Here is a 17,406-nt window from a genome sequence, read left to right on the forward strand (position 1 = left end):
ATTCAACTGGATGTCCTATATTTTTATTTGCAAAACTTGGCAACTCTATTTCTACTACCTCCTTTCTCTTCACTTAATTCACTTAAAGGGAGCCGGAGGGAATTCTTTTTTATCTTCAATTCCCAGAGACTATGCACGCACGTGGTTTCCAGCAGTGCAACAAACAGTGCCATTCATTTACAAGTGTTTCTTTTGGTTTCCTCAAACCTCCAAGGAATTTGACCGTGACGTCATATGACGCACACTCTGCACTGCTTTCTAGCCGTGGCAGAGATGGGCTGTCACCATCTCACCACGGCAGCCAACCTAAGCCCCTTGCAATCTGCACAGGATCGGATTCCACATTCTTCCCTCAACCACGAGGATCTGAAGTTTAATTCGCATCATGAAACCAAGCGCGTTAACCATGCCTTTCAAATCCCCTCCTCTTCTCCCCAGCTGGACACACCAGGTTCTCATTCATGGACCAGATAATCCCCCAAGTGCCTTCTGGCTCTCATTTTCTTTGATCTATGACCCATAACGTTGCTAAGTCCCAAGGCTAATTTGTTCATGAATCTCCCTCCAATGGAATTTATACCTCCAGCCTCGGCCTCACAGTCAGTTGCTGGCTCCCAGCTGGCTGCGGGTGACCTGGGGCTGGCGACCTGGGGCTGGCGGGGAGCTGGTTCACTCATTTACTCCCTAGTCACCCCCCTCACTAGAGCCAGTTCTCTGAAGGCCATGTTGGCTTCCGCCAGCACAGGGCCTCCCTCCCCCTCCTCCAAGGAGACTTGTCCACCGCTGCGGTGAGCTACGCACTATGCCCATCCGGCCCTGCAGGCTGGGTGACTTCTTGAAGGGTTGCCCTTTTCCTCTCTACACTTTCTTACACGTTTATGCCCAGTAATGCTGTTTGTGAATAAATAAGGTGGCAGGGGCTACAGCTTTGGTTGGCTTCATCCCATAAGCCGCACATTACCATACACCTATCTTGTAAAATGTATGCTTTTCTGAAAGTCAAGTACTGTTAAAAAGAGAGGGAGACTTTAAACCTGAAGATACCCCTTCATTACCATATATTTTCCAAGTCATTTTCTCTTGAGAATGAATATTCTCCCAAGGTCTACAGTCTCAGAGTCTTTTTCTCTAGGATCTAGATAGTAATGAATGAAGTGCTCACCATATGCCAGTTCTATTCTAAATGTCACGCTGCACTGTTGAGGGCTGTTAGAAACCCTCTTAAACAGATGAAGAAACAGAGCAGCTGAGTAACATGCCCAATATCACAGACAGAAGGTTGGCTCCAAAGTTATGGCCTTCATCCATGTATTATCCAAATACCCCAATTTAAAATTCTTTAGCTAAAATTTTACACAGGGAAAAGGTCTGAGCAGAAGAAAGAGGGTAGAATACAAAAATAAAAATAAAACTCTGGAAGGTGATCATGGCCATTTCCTGAGCCTTCATAAAAGATTACTGAAGAAACCTATCTTGACACAACGTCACTGTGGAAAACTTAGGAAACCTATGTTTCAACTCCAAGTCTTATTTAATAAGCTTATAAAATGCATGGGAAGCATTGAAAAGCAATGATTATTTTTTATCTTAAAAACAAAACAAGCCTGTAACTTAGACTGATGAAACAGATGGTAGTACATTCCAGTAAAAGCCCGTCCCCTAGCCATTAGACCATCTGGATAAATTAAATTAATTCCACATCCTGAATTCATCACAGGAGAGATGCTAATGTAACAGGGAGAATGTGCAGAAAGGCCTGCCTCCGGAACAGCTGATAGGCAGTTGCATATAAAAAAAGAGCCAGTATTGTAGCAGGGATGGTTTTGTGTGTGTGTTTCTGTGTTGTTTTGTGGTGGGGAGGCTATATACGTTCACGACTATTTTAAAATTCTGAGTGCGGGTATCTGGGTGTTAATAAGGCATAGTCTTCTAGGGAATATCTCAGTCAACATTTTATTTAACACCTTTTGCCTAAGAAATACACAGCTCCTAAGTCAATGGGAAAGACATTGTAGTTGCCGAAGCCGGTTTGGCTCAGTGGATAGAGCGTCGGCCTGCGGACTGAAAGGTCCCAGGTTCGATTCCGGTCAAGGGCATGTACCTGGGTTGCGGGCACATCCCCAGTAGGAGATGTGCAGGAGGCAGCTGATCTATGTTTCTAACTCTCTATCTCTCTCCCTTCCTCTCTCTAAAAAATCAATAAAATATGTTTAAAAAAAAAAAAAAAAGACATTGTAGTTTACGGTCTCTATCTAGTCTAGGGAGTCCCTCCCCCGCCCCCTAAGAAATGCCAGATGTTTATTAGACAACACATTTGCATAATAATCGCCGCCCCCCCCACCCTAGTTAATATACCTGTAGTAGACTGTGGCAAACTGGAACCCAAATGTCTCATTATAATTGCTTTATCCCACCTACCAAGAGGCCATGCTGTGTGGATAACTGGTGAGGGGCGTGAAGTTTAAAAGTATATAGTGAAAATAAAAATTTAAAGTATTTACTAGTCTCACCTTTTAACACCAAATCCATACCTTTAAAAATGTGCCTTTATAGTTAAAGTGCCAGATATTGGTTTCCTTCACTCAGAAGTGGTATGTAGGTAATAAACTTTTATTACATAGAGTTTGAAAGTTAATAGAGAGACCTTTTATATAAAAGGGTAGATAACTGTTTTAAATATTTTAACTGGATTGCATACAAATGCCTTATAAATGACATAATAGATTTTCAATATGAAATACTGTAATACATTTTGTTAGAGAAATTGTTTTTAAAAAAAGTGATTTTCGCTAAAAGTAGGATATTTAAATCCAAAAAAAAATAGTGTCAATAGGAGTCATTAAAAATAGCAACTGAGCGCTAGCCAGTTCAGTTCAGTGGATAGAGCGTCAGCCTGAGGACTGAAGGGTCCCGGGTTCGATTCCGGTCAAGGGTATGTACTTTGATTGCAGGCTCAATCCCAGGCCCTGGTCGGGGCACATGTGGGAGGCAACCAATGGATGTGTCTCTCTCACATGGATGTTTCTCTCTCTGTGTCTCTCTCCCTCCCTTCCACTTTCTCTAAAACTCAATGGAAAAATATCCTCGGGTGAGGATTAATACACACACACACACACACACACCAGCAACTGAAATGTGATTATAATATACTCCACAGGAAAAACTCCAGAGAAAAATATTAGATCAAAGGAAGGAAACTCATTGAATTAATGAGAACTTTAACAACAAAAAAAAAGGAAAAAGCTTTAATCATTAAGAATTATATATACATTTAGATACAGAGATCACTATTTGAGGGTTAATTAGAGAAAACACAGAATAAACTCTTATTTTAATCTGCAGGGAGCAGTCCTGAGCAGAATAAGGTCTAAGAATTCAGCTACCACATCCCAGCACGGGTTTTAAGAAAAAAATGGTGTGTGGTAACAGCAGCTTGATCATTTTTATTTCCTAAATTCTAGGTACTATTCCAAATACTTTATGTCTAGGAACTTAATTACTGCATACTGCAGGTGGTTCTGCATCCCATGTTAAGGAAGAGAAAACTGAGGTGCAGCGAGAGTAACTAACTACAAGAGGACCTCAGAACTAGTAAGGAGCAGAGCTGTGATTTCAATCCAGCCCTCCCTCCAGGCCCCGAGCTGTGAACCACTGCTGTGTGCCCTGCCCACTGAGGACGGAGTCAGCACTGAAGGAGCCTGCAGAGGCACCAGCACAATGTTCTCATTCTACAAATGGAGGCCCAAGCACACCGGTCTATAAGAGTGTGCTCTGGTGCCCACCTGGTTGCGCCTTTCACAGCTTTCCTATGTCCTTTGGCATCCACTTTAAAAGTAACTTGAATTTTTAAAAAAAAAGTTTTTAAGAAAAAAAAAAAAGTAACTTGGATCATTGTACAAAGCTAGAGATGTACAGGTTTGCTTTGACTATCTGGCAAGGGTACCGTTACAGTTTTATAATAAACTAGAGGCCCAGCACACGAAATCGTGTGTGGGCAGGGTCCCTAGGCCTAGCCTGCCATCAGGGCCATCTTCCGCCCGCTCACCAGTCCCCAATCCCACCCTGCCACCAGCCCAGTTCCCACGTGGTTCCTCACTCGCCATCCTGCGATCGGAGCCTGAGGGCCACGGGTAGGGACCAAGAGGTTGGCCGTTCCACCTGCTTGCCAGTCCCCAGTCCCCCCGCCCCACCGCCACCCACCCTGGTTCCCCATAGCTCCCCCTTCGCCATCCTGCTATCGGAGCCTGTGGGCCGGGGGGAGGGACCGAGAGTGGTCAACGCACCTCATAGCGACTGGTCAAGCGGTCGTTCTGGTTGTTCCGCCGTATGGTTGCTGGGCTTTTATTACATAGGATGAGCATTTGTTTAGCTCTTGAATACTCTGCTGTTAATATCAGCAGAGATATCTGTGGAAATAACCTCCTAAAACAATATTCTCCTATGAAATATTTTGTCGAACTACTCCAAGAATGAAACACTGTGCAATATGAACACCACAATGGTGTGAAGATATAAGCAGTTTTTATAAGATTCTATACTGTTAATTAGCAGATGACTCTTCTGAAAAGAATACCTTTGAGGCTATTTCAGATTAGCAAATTAAATGTTAAAATATTACATGCTGGATCTAATGAATGTCAAAGTTCCTTCAAACTCCTGAGATTCTATGATCTTTTTGCGTGTGTGAAATCATAATTTCTGGTGCTTTAACTCATGCACCTATAGAATGGGAAGTTGTGCCAGGACCCCACTAAACAGCACCAAGATGTGCTCCAATTATGAATAACAAGACACAACTATCTCTTAGATGATGACAGGCAAGTGGCTTTGGGGGTGAGGAGGAGTGGTTAAATTCCTAGAAATACCAATGATGAATACTACTTCTAGGATAACCAGCCCATCACCAGACAGCAGCACTGGGGTTCCTTTCATAGGTGTACAGTGCCCTCTACTGGTATAAATATAGAATCCCCAAAATGCATTTTTCTCTTTAAGTGAATTTCAGAGGCCCCACTAATAAATATTTATTCTTTTGGAATCTTTAAAAATTTTTAATGAAAACATATCCCTACTCTATTGATATTAAACATTCCAATTAAAATAGACCAGATATATAATATTTGGAAAAAACTTAACAGTAATCTAATCCCGCTGGTGACAGTAAGAATACATGTCATGGCACCAAAGCTTTTATAAAAAAAAAAAAAATCACCTTTCTGGAAATATCTCTAATAGACTCAAAGTTACCTAAGGCACCAATTACAGAACAAGAATGATATATATATATATATTTTTAAATATATTTTATTGATTTTTTACAGAGAGGAAGGGAGAGAGATAGACAGTTAGAAACATCGATGAGAGAGAAACATCGATCAGCTGCCTCCTGCACATCTCCCACTGGGGATGTGCCCGCAATCCAGGTACATACCCTTGACTGGAACCGAACCTGGGACCTTTCAGTCCGCAGGCCGATGCTCTATCCACTGAGCCAAACTGGTTTCGGCAAGAATGATATATTTAAAATTATCAAAGGCTCTGAAGCTTTCATTTGTCAAATATTAAGTGTCCCAACTTCCTTATAGTTTGCTTTGTTTTCAAAGGTAATACTACTAAAAGCTTTGCTTTCTCTCTTTGAAGTCTCAAAGGTTATCAAAAATAAAATTAGTTGTAAATAGGTTTTTTAAGTTTATAAAAACTTCCAAGGGGAAATCTTACCTACATGTGTGAAAAATGTCAAGTAATAGTTAACCTCAAAGTCCTCATATGATTCATTATATAACATTAATGCACATGTAATTATGACTAAGATATTGTACATGAGTTGAAAGTAAAGTATGAACTTTTAAGAACCAACAGGAATATTTTTAATTTTTGTAGGCTGAAATAATTTCCTTGAAATTTAATTTCTGTATCTTTCCATTGCAGAAAATAAAGTAGGAAAGAATTCAAAATGACACTTTTCACAGTTGAATGCTCAAAACAAGATTGCATTCCAGCTGTGGGGAAATACAACTTCTCCAGTCTTGCTCATATTCTTTCTTTTTAATCATTCATAATAAAAATAGTTGCAGATCGGTGAGTCATCTGGGTTTTGCACAGAATATATATAGATTAAATGTAGAGTTGTTTGTCAAGAAATATTATTTATTACTTAAAGAAGTAATAGATTAGGAAAAGTTAAGATATTTAACTTTGATAACTAGGATTTCAATATTTCTGTAATATGTTTCCTATTCATTATTTCTATTTATTAATTTATCGACCAATATTCTCTTCCTAAAATTCACCAATCATTCCTAACAGTAGCGGCCAGCTAATCTTAATGGCGAGCTTATTCTATATCAGGTAGCTGCTAAATGCTTTACATGAATGACTGCTTTCTGTTTTCTTATTGAGGTGTAATTCGCACACCGTAAAATTCACCCTTTTCAAGTGTGTAATTTAGTATTTTTAAGCATATCCACAAAGTTGTGCAACCAACCCCACTATCTGATTTCAGACCATTTTCATCACCCGGAAAAGAAACTGTGTACCCGTTAGCAGTCAGGCTCCATTCCCCTATTCTCCTCAGCCCTTGCAGCCATAATCTACTCTCTGTCTCTGATTTGCCTATTCTGGACATTTCTCATACCTAAATCATCCACAATGTGGCCTTTGTGTCTGGCTTCTTCTTTTTTTTTTTTTTTTTTTAAATATATTTTATTGATTTTTTACAGAGAGGAAGGGAGAGAGATAGAGTTAGAAACATCGATGAGAGAGAAACATCGACCAGCTGCCTCCTGCACATCTCCTACTGGGGATATGCCCGCAACCCAGGTACATGCCCTTGACCGGAATCGAACCTGGGACCTTTCAGTCCGCAGGCCGACGCTCTACCCACCGAGCCAAACCGGTTTCGGCTGTCTGGCTTCTTTTACTTATCATAGTATTTTCCGGGTCCGACCATATTGTAGCATGTATTAGTATCATGCATTACTTTTTAAGACTTCAAAGCAAACACTTGAGCTAGGTACAATAATTAGCCCTGTTTGACAAAACAAAACAAAAATCCCTAAGATTACTGAGAGATAAAGTTACTTGACTCTTGCTCTTTTACCTGACTTTGAATTCACACTCGTTCACTGTATTTCTATGGAGATGTGTAAACTATGAATGCTATGTGAACTGCATAGAAACCTATTACATGGAGTAAAATGTATACATTTTACAATCGCTACTCAGGTCTGTCACGAGTAAAGGCATAATCTAAGTTCTGTCTTGTGTAAAAACACAAGGGATCTCTAGGGTGCTTTCAAACTCTAAATTCAAATTATTTTTAAAAACATTAAGGGGTTATTCACTTACTCTTCAATTCTGACCTGATATCTAATCTTTCAGAATAATTACTAACTATAACAGATATTTCTTTTAAAATATATTTTTATGAATTTCAGAGAGGAAGGGAGAGGGAGAGATAGATAGAAACATCAATGATGAGAATCATTGATTGGCTGCCTCCCGCACGCCCCCTACTGGGGATCAAGCCCGAAACCCCGGGCATGTGCCCTTGACCTGAATAGAACCTGGAACCCTTTGGTCCGCAGGCCAATGCTCTATCCACTGAGCCAAACCAGCTAGGGCTATAACAGATATTTCTATGTAATGTAGATAGTACAGCTTCAAATCATAGACCATGAATTGAACAGAGCAACAGGGGAATATTTCATATAATGAAAACTTAGTATTTACTTATAATCCAGTTTATTTTTATTGCAACAAATAAGGAGAACCAGTTTTAGGGCTATAGAATATTTTTTTAAAAGGGTCTCTGACTGCACACATGTGGACACTTCTAGGATAAATCAGAGGCAGGTTCTTAGCACGCTGATCTGGAATGCTTGTACATCTGAGCACTTCTACTCACTGTAAATTTGCCGGCAGCAATAGAGAACCTTTTTGGTCTTTTCATTATTTTTGTTGTTTATTCAAAATTATCTGTCAGTATGTTTGTGTGTGTGGCGTAAGTAACAATGTAGGAGTAAATGACAGCTGCAGGATGAAACACCCTAACTGAACACTGTCTCTATTTGGAAAATACATGCCGAGTTGCTCAGAAAAAAAAAAAAAAATTGGCAAATGTAAGATATAAGAGACTGAAGAAGAAGGAAGAGGTGGAAGTCACTCTGTTGAATAAATATGCTTAATCTAAACACTGTTATGATTAATCAGAATAACATTTTAAAGATGGCTCTCTAAAAAATGTTGTTTTAAAACTGTACTAAAATTCATTTGAAAAGAAAACCCAAGATTTTCATAAAGGTCTTAAAATGAGAATTAAATGACTAATCCAGAGTTTATACTTATAAAAATAAGAATCAAAATTGTTCAAGCACTGGACCTCATTAATGAAAAATAACCAAAGGTGACAAACCTTTAAAAAAGCATTGAATGTAAGTGGGAGAGAGAGGATTTGAATCATAAATTGTTAAGGTAAACAGCCCGCTTCTGGGTCCCAGGCTATCAGCAACCACTGTTCTAGAATAGTGATACAGAACAGAACTTTTGGAAACGATCTATATGTACGGTGACCAATTGTACTATATTTATGTTAACCAATCCAAGTGTGGCTATTGAGTATTTCAGTTCAGATGGTGTGATTAAAGAACTAAATTTTTAATTTTTAGTGAATTTAAATAGTCACATATGACAAAGAGATTTCTTATTGGACAGAGCAGATCGCGAATGAGAGGAACATACTATATTGTAAAAGGGCCACAGTACTAATGTCCTAAAAACTTTAAAAAATGAGTCCTTTGCATTGAGGATGGAGAGAAGACGACAAGAGAAAATAAACTCGCCAAGAAATCTAAATTTAACCGCCAAGGTTTTAGAGATACTTCCTTCCAGTCAGGGACCAGGGTTATAAAGCCAAAAGGAAGAGCGAGGGGAGAAGGGAGGCAGACACCGCGAAGCCAGAGGACAGGTCTCTATAGTGGCACAGCAACTGCCCTGCAGTGGTAAGCTAACATTAAGCAGTCACCTAGTTTAGGTGCTATACGAAGCACTGTACATGGATTTCCATTTACTCCTCCAAACAAGCCTACCAGACAGGTATGTTTATATCCTCCTTTTATACATAAGAATACTGAGACGTAGGGGGTTCATTTGCTGAAATGAAAAGACAAGTTCTAACTGAAATCTAGCGATCAGTGTCCTTCCTCTATGTTCCAGCTGCATCTGCATATCCTTCTGTCAGAGCGATTCACACAAATACTTTACTCCTGCGCCCAGGAAAGATAAACCCCTTGAAGCCAGGAACTGTGCTCTGCCCTCTCCTCACTATCTTCCTCAATCACCTACTACCACCAACTTCCATCACTCAAAGCACTTGAAATATAGACCCTTCCACAGGTATGTGCCGAGTTTACTGGGAATGTATTTCTCCTCCATTCCAGTGATAAACCCAAGCGTAACGAGCTTTCTCCAGTTCTCGCCCCTCAAGCATTTCTATTTGGGTGTTAAAATCAAGTTTTGCAAACTGTTTCAAAGAATCTGGCAAGAAACCTGGAACTTAAATGTTTGTTAAAAACATCTAACCTTGAGCTGTCTTTTTTTTTAATTAGACCCATTAATAAAAAAAGCAGACTTCCCATGTTTTTGGAAATTATGTTGCATTAACTTTACAATTAAAACCCTGCATTTATTACACAGAAGTTGTGCCATGAAACAGCATTCGGCCTTATATGTTCTTAAAAGCACAGCTGAGTCATACTGCTTCCTGGAACTGTAACGTAACAAAGCCTTGCTAGTTCAGACTTTATTATATTCACTCCTTATGGCACAGCGCCAGTATCTCCTGGTAAAGTGAAGCCAAGATAAACTTTGGGACACACATCCCCCAAATCAGAAAGGACCAAAAGGAGTCTAGGAATGTATTCCCTCAATCTAAATCTATAGCCTCCGGTCCCCACGATGTAATGAAATTCAATCTATAGACAAAGTAAGAATATTCATATGAAAAATGCACTCACGGCTCTTGTTACAAACATAACCGAGGTGATAAATAAGCCCTTAAACATACCAAGCAGCACTTCTAGTTAAAAATGACCTCCCCTTCCTGGTCAGAAACAAGTCTCCTCGGGCTTCTGCTAACTGTATTCTGACGAGTAATGTAATTTTAAAGAACAGGAGGCACATTATTAAATTGGCCCTTGCCTCGAAATTTTCATTTTACTTTTTCCTTCTTGCCATTGAGCCTATTTACAAAAACACCTCTTCTAGTCTTTACAAACATCAAAACCATCAAGTGTCTTTATTCCATGTCAACATATGAAAACCCACATCTGCTGGGGAAAAGAGAGCTGAGCGAGAGCCCTGTTTCTCACGTTATCATTCCTCCAAATCACCGCAGATCTCTTTCACGTGCAGAGCCTCAGTCAAGAGCCTCAGTCAGTTTTGCGCGAGAAACGGAGATTCTGGGTTTCTAACAAGCTCCCAGGTGTGGTGGCGAAGTTGCTTGTCTAAGGCTAAGTAGCTAAGAAGGAATTGTTTCACATCTCAGTGATTTTCTTAACAGTTCTAATATCTTTTTAATGCTCATTTATTCTTTCAACAAATTTTACTGAATACAGTGTCCCTGAAAATGTATGCACACTTTAACAGCTGATAGCTCAATTTTGAAAATGAAATGTATTTTAATAAACACTGACTGCCTTTATAATTGTTCAAAATGTGTGTATGCCTTTTTGGGGACACCCTATATGCAATATGATCAGGAACTTCACTAGGAGCATAAATAAATTAAGATCTGGCCTCGGCCCTCAAGTCACTGCACTGTACGACAGCCCGGGAATAACGGGGTGCCGGGAGAGGGGGCGCTGCTCCGGGAGAGAAAAGGCGCAGCCAGGGCTCCTGCACGGAGTCCTGAAGGCAAATGAGGCCCACACAGTGGGGAAGAGGATCCCATCTCAGCAGGGGAAGAAATAGCAAGACAAGCAGTAAAGGACCCTGGAGGCGCTCAAGTGGCTGGAACACGTGATGTTTATGGTGGAGCTCAGACAGGAGGCCCAGGAAAGGTGAACAGACCACAGAGTCCAGCATGCCACTGGAAATTTGACAAAAAGCAGTTCTACGTCAAAAGCTGACGACACAGTGCACTGAGGAAAGAGGTGAGACACATGAAAACACTCTGCCCAAAAAACTTGGAATAAAGGAATAAAGGGACCAATAACTAGAAAAGGACACAAGGTCAAGGGCAAGATTTATTTTTTTAAGTGTGAAAGACTTAAGCATTTTAATAGAAAACTTGGGGTCAGCAAAAAGGAAAAGATGAAAAATACAGGAGGGAGAGAAGCAATACCTCTTCCTAAGCCCGAGTGAGGTTTCCCAGCATCTGGAGAGGTGACTCCTGGTCCTGGGGGCCGCGCTCTGCATTGTGGGAGGATGTTTAGCAGCATCCCTGCCCCTACTCCTCACTGGATACCAGTAGCCCTCCCATCCCATCCAAGATGTGAGACAACCAAGGGTCTCGATGTTGCCAAATACCCTCTGGGGGAAGGTGTGGGAGACCAGATCTCGGGATTAAAAACAGCTGGTCTACAAGCAGGGCCCCGGCAATCTGAGGCCGGCTCAGGGAGGCTGCCGGAACCAAGTGCTTTCCATCTGCCAGTTGCACCAGAAAGCAGGAGGGTCCTCTCCTGAGAGGGAGAAAAAAGGATGTGTTGTGGTGAGCGGGAAGTTCTGCAATGATTCTGTGGAGAACAGGAGAGGCACATACTACAGGAGGCAAAGCTGTCTGAGCGTTAGCAATAGTTTCCATTCCACTAGGCCCATGGTCGGCAAACTGCAGCTCGAGAGCCACATGCGGCTCTTTGGCCCCTTGAGTGTGGCTCTTCCTAAGCCTTAGGAGTACCCTAATTAAGTTAATAACAATGTACTTACCTATATAGTATAAGTTTAAAAAATTTGGCTCTCAAAAGAAATTTCAATCGTTGTACTGTAGATATTGGGCTCTGTTGACTAATGAGTTTGCCGACCACTGCACAAGGCCTACAGAGCAGCCCCTTTCCATATATGGGCTCTCCCGAAACGACACTAAGGAGCCTGAGCTTCAAGGATGCCTGAAGGATCTTTAGCGAAACATTCTTTTTTTTTTTTTTTTTAATATATTTTATTGATTTTTTACAGAGAGGAAGGGAGAGAGATAGACAGTTAGAAACATCGATGAGAGAGAAACATCGATCAGCCGCCTCCTGCACATCTCCCACTGGGGATGTGCCGGCAACCCAGGTACATGCCCTTGACCGGAATCGAACCCGGGACCTTTCAGTCGGCAGGCCGACGCTCTATCCACTGAGTCAAACCGGTTTCAGCAGCGAAACATTCTTAACATCTTAGGGAATTAAATCACCTGGAAAAGCGTTCTCACTCTTAGAAGAACCACGTTCTTGTTCACCAGAGAAAAAACTTAGAGGTAAAAGCTGAATTGATCTCTCCCGCCCCTGAATCTATCACTTAACCATAATTTTGCAAAGTCGTCAACAGTAAGGCTTCTATATTTTCTACGTCCCAAATCCTACCCATTACAACCAACATTTGATTTTTAAGACATAAAAATGAAATAATCTCATAATTAGGCAACGCTGTTGACAAACTGTCATATTCACTTTCATATGCTGCTGGGTACTAGTCCACATTAATACTGTGCTCAGTGTAGAGAGAAAAAGGAATATGCCTTGGTGTCCGAAAAGCTTAATGACAGCACACTGCCAGAAGTGAGCGGGCAGAGGACACAACTAGCTATCTCACTTAAACTTTATCTTCCAAATAGAATCTTTCTACTTGAAAATTCGGTTTATGTTTTAATCTGATAATTTCCTCAAAATATGCAAACGGTTCTTGCTGATAGCACAGTTCAGGCAGTGGCCCTCACGCAAGTGAAGAGAGACCAAGTGTACAATAACACGCCCAGTGTTTATCAATATTACCAAGGAAAGTGATCTGTAAAGAAATTTATCTCACTTAAACACCTCCTAAATGTAGCTATTACTCAGTCCCAGACACATTTCTCCTATGGATCCATAACGTATTGAACACCTTCAAGTGCAGCTAACAGAACTGGATTTGCATTCTCTTCCTCCTCAAGAGATCAACTGCATCTCAATACAAATATCTGAAATATGCGAGAGCAATATTCCCAGGTAGAAGAGGCAAAGACTCGCTTCTGTGCTTTATAACCCTCTGAATAAGAGTATGTTCAAGAATAGGGCTTTTTCCCACCGGAGGGAAGCCACAGTGTTCGTTAAAACCTCACCATGGTTAGTCTCTCTTGCTAAACAGAACTCCTGTCGGGTCTATAACCATCTGAAGTGTTCTGAATATTGAAAGAAAGAAAATTCAAGCTGGATTCACTTTCAGATCTGCTATATGTAATGATCAAAGGGCAAAAAAATTAAGCTGAAATTCCATAGTCTAAAGACCAACATGAACAATAACATCATTCAAATGTGCCTCTAAGTGCAACGTGACCTGTACACTTGAGGCCTCTGATATGATCTGGTAATGGGCACATTAGAAAAAGCCGTGCACTTTACCCAAAATCTGACTATAAAACAATACCTAGGCCTACATTCAAGCAAGTAAAAAAAAACCTACTGAAGACAAGTATGTTCATACAGCAATCGGGAGTATCTCTAAAGTGTTATGGTATAACTCTATTCCTCTCAAAGGAAACAAAAATTGCCCATAACTTGGAAACATGCTAAAAGGTATAAGAATTGAGGCAGAAATCTAAGTGTAGTTAAAGAACAGTCTAGATATAAATAATTCAACTGGAGTTAGCAAAGCCACGAAGTTCTATAACTGGCTCCTATCTTAAGCTACTGACAGAAAAACAACTGTCTATTGCTGCAAGTAACTAAATCAAATGACTCCAGAGCCAACATTAAGAAAATCAGCTTTTACCGGACACTTCAAAGTTCCAAGTGTGGCCAAGTTCTACAGTAGACATACTTTTGAGATTTTTATTTTTCTTGATACAAAATGTCTACAACCTTTGAGGGTACTTAGTATTAACAAGTCCAACAAGGCCAAGTATCGGTTTCCATGCTCACCCATAATCTTAAAATATACTATTCTAACAGTAATACTTGGATTTCAAAAGATGAAAGCTTGATATAAAGCTCCACTTTTTCATCTCAAGAAGTAATCTTGGTATATTTAAGTATTAAACAATGCTTTCTCTTTTCTTAAACAATCTTTATATTGGCTTCTTGTTTTATCTTTGGTTAATAATACAAGTATATTAGTTCTAATTCCATTCTCTTTTTCTGAGTTATTTTCAATGGTTTCCTTAATTCAATACAAATAAAATTCTATTTTAATCACCTGAAACAAAAATTAACTGGGTTCAAAGGTCATCATGCCTTAGCATGTTTCTAATAATGATTTAAAACAATTTTATTGACAAGGTTAAAGTCAACCTAAAACAAATGGCAAAAGAATTATTCCATTTAATAACTTCATTGGGATTCCTTTCCCCTTTACAAAGAGCTGAAAGTAAGATCAAAATATAATTATGACATCCACAAGATTATGAGCTAATAGGTAATTTTATCTATCTTACAATTTTGAAAAATCAGAAGAATCCAGAAACTGGCACTTGGTTGATTAAATTATATAGTATGTGACTGAACCTCACAGCAAGTGAAGGCAAGACTGAACATCAGTACAGTGGTAGGCAATGGAGAGTAACCTTAAGAATGAAGAGCTGTCCAGGCAGACTGAGAGGAGGTCAATGGAATAAATGCTGAAGACAGACATGCATTTTAAGTGGTAAAATGCTTCCAGACCAAGATGAAAAAGAGGTTTCAGATCTAATGCTAACAACTAAGACTAGAGGCTGCCTGGAGAAATGTGGGAAGTTTGGGGATTAGCCGGAAAGAGTCTGAGATAGATTAATGGTATCTGTCACAGCTGTGCCAGCAAAGCGAACGTGTCTCTTGGGGGAAGGGGAATGTTGGTACACCCCCCACATTTTGAAGCCTTGCTCTAGATAAAAACCAGAGTGCTGTAGCACAAGATAACAAATTCTACCACTGACGGGTTTACAATGCCGACTTTCCCCAGGCTCTGAGTTCTTTCTTTTGTGCAAGTTCGAGGAAAAGCAGGCCCTATAATATGTGACTCCCCCTCCTGGGGCTTCAGACTTTTAATTACAGGTGAAAGCTGTTAATGTCGGGAAGATACGGGGAAGCCAGAAGCAGGCACTATGGTCTTAGCAGTTCTGCTACAGAGGTAAGTTCTGTGTTATATCATGCTCAGAGTGGTGTAGGAATAACTATGGTCACAAAGGCACTGAGAACGCTATTGATTCTCACTCACTAGAATAAGTTGTCATATTAAAGAGGGCTGGTCCAAGGCAGTACATCTGAGCAGGAACACCCAAGGGATTTTCTTTCCTGGACTAAATTCCAAAATCAGATAAAAGCCTGCGTTGTTTGTTTTATACCATCACACCAAATTTGGTACTTCAAATATGTACTCTGAATACATGATGAGTCCAACATACCATCTTCATCCCTATGAATCAATCCTACGAACACTGGCTCAATGACACAAAGTACTTTACTTTGAAATCACCAGTTTGATAAAAAGGAGTTTATAGAGTCATGGTTCACAAATTAGAACATCCAAGAGTATGCCCATAAAATAGCCTTTTAAGGAAGTCACAAAAGGAAAAATAGGTTTCTTGTTTGAACACTGAACATACGACAGTCAAAGGTCAACAGGAACACGTGCCTGCCCATGCACCGCTCCCCACGTCTCACACCTGTCTTCTGTCCGAAGTCTTGTTCAGCCTCAATTAAGCTTTGGCAGCTTTGGACCCAGCTGGTCTAGAGAAGCTGAAGCAAATCCACAAAATGAACTGATGCTATTAAGTGCACTGGATAGTAACTGTAAAGCGTACTGTCAGGTTATAATTACTCAGAAGATGAAGTAATGCCTCAAAATGATTTAAAGCTAGTACATTTTTTTAGCCAGCGATCAGAAACACTACTTCTTTAAAAATTATAGGTGGCTCTCTTGCCCACTCTCACACTGAGAACTCATTTAGTACTATACTGAGTATACGTTTTGTATTTATTTCTGGCTAATAGAGTGTTTAGAGCCATTTTTCTAATGAGGACTGTGTTGACCCTGATGAGAAAATACCAGGCTTTAAAGATCATATTCTCAAGTACAAACTTGGTAAGTGGATATGAAACTCAAATAGATTTTTTTTTAAAAGATACTGGTTTTAAGTTGTCTAATTCCTGAGAGAATAGTCAAGCGCCATCATGAAAAGGTCAAAAGAAATTCTATAAGATTTGCTGAAGGTTCTTGGAGAAGGTATCTGATATGTGTGTGCACATATGCACACACATACATCCATACATATATGTACTTCCAATTGAGTGTATTAGATTAGAAACTATTTTGAAATGTTAAATTAAAAATGTAAACAGCCAAGAGAGAAACAAAAGTGAAGTCAGATCACTACTGAGCAACTGGAAAAATATTTATAAGAAAAAAATCAACCGGGCCCAAACACTCCCAAACCAGAACAGGTACTTTGTTTAAGGAGCCTGAGTAGGCAGGCATTTGACAAGAAACCCAGGAAAGAGGAGTGCTCTATAACCACTTTCTTTTCCCACCAGAGCTACAAAAAGGAGTGGAGCGCTGTCTAAAGCGGCGGTCACCAACCTTTCGAACCTCACGGACCACCGGTTGGCAACGACTGCTCCACAGGTTTCCTTAAACCAGCGGTGGCCAACCTTTCAGACCTCACAGATCACCACTTTAGACTCTAAAGCAGCGGTTCTCAACCTGTGGGTCGCGACCCCTTTGGCGGGTGAATGACTCTTTCACAGGGGTCGCCTAAGACCATCCTGCATATCAGATATTTACATTAAGATTCATCACAGTAGCAAAATTACAGTTATGAAGTAGCAACAAAAATAATGTTATGGTTGGGGTCACAACATGAGGTTGTGTATTTAAATGGCCAGAAGGTTGAGAACCACTGCTCTAAAGTGCTAAGAGCAAAGGGAAAAGTAGTGAAGCATTCCTTTGGGAAACGTCAGAAAAACCACACCTTTCAGGACTGACCACGAAGTGTCAGCCTCATTCAATTCTCCGATCAACATTTTGTGACTGCTCTTAAGACTTAGTTATTCCTACAGTGTCTTAAAATAATTTTCATCTGATGTTTAGTGCTTTAGAAGAGAATCAAGGCCTTACCCTTGTCTACACTTTCGGATTGCTAGGATAACAATCACCAGAGGCTCATGAAATGGGAAGCTAGGGCCTCATTCCCAGTTTCTCAGGTGCACACACCATCAGAATTTGTTCTTCATCTATAAACATTTCCACATTCCCTACTTC

General features: G+C 40.2%; 1 protein-coding gene across 2 annotated transcripts in view; it reads right to left on the bottom strand.

Annotated features, from left to right (window-relative positions):
- Positions 1–17,406, bottom strand: part of SCAF8 (SR-related CTD associated factor 8) — a 110,588-nt gene that overhangs the window by 19,808 nt on the left and 73,374 nt on the right. The window contains exon 22 of one of the 2 annotated variants that reach the window (XM_070417421.1): positions 11,191–11,678. The exons of the other annotated variant lie outside the window; for it this stretch is intronic. The gene's annotated coding sequence lies outside the window, so the exon portion shown is untranslated. Of the gene's footprint in view, positions 1–11,190; positions 11,679–17,406 lie in introns of those variants that run through there. 2 annotated transcript variants of the gene reach the window in all.

The sequence above is a fragment of the Myotis yumanensis genome, unplaced genomic scaffold, assembly GCF_028538775.1.
Source record: "Myotis yumanensis isolate MYYU_CA2020_CCGP unplaced genomic scaffold, mMyoYum1.0.hap1 SCAF_6, whole genome shotgun sequence".
In the NCBI taxonomy this organism is placed as follows: domain Eukaryota; kingdom Metazoa; phylum Chordata; class Mammalia; order Chiroptera; family Vespertilionidae; genus Myotis; species Myotis yumanensis.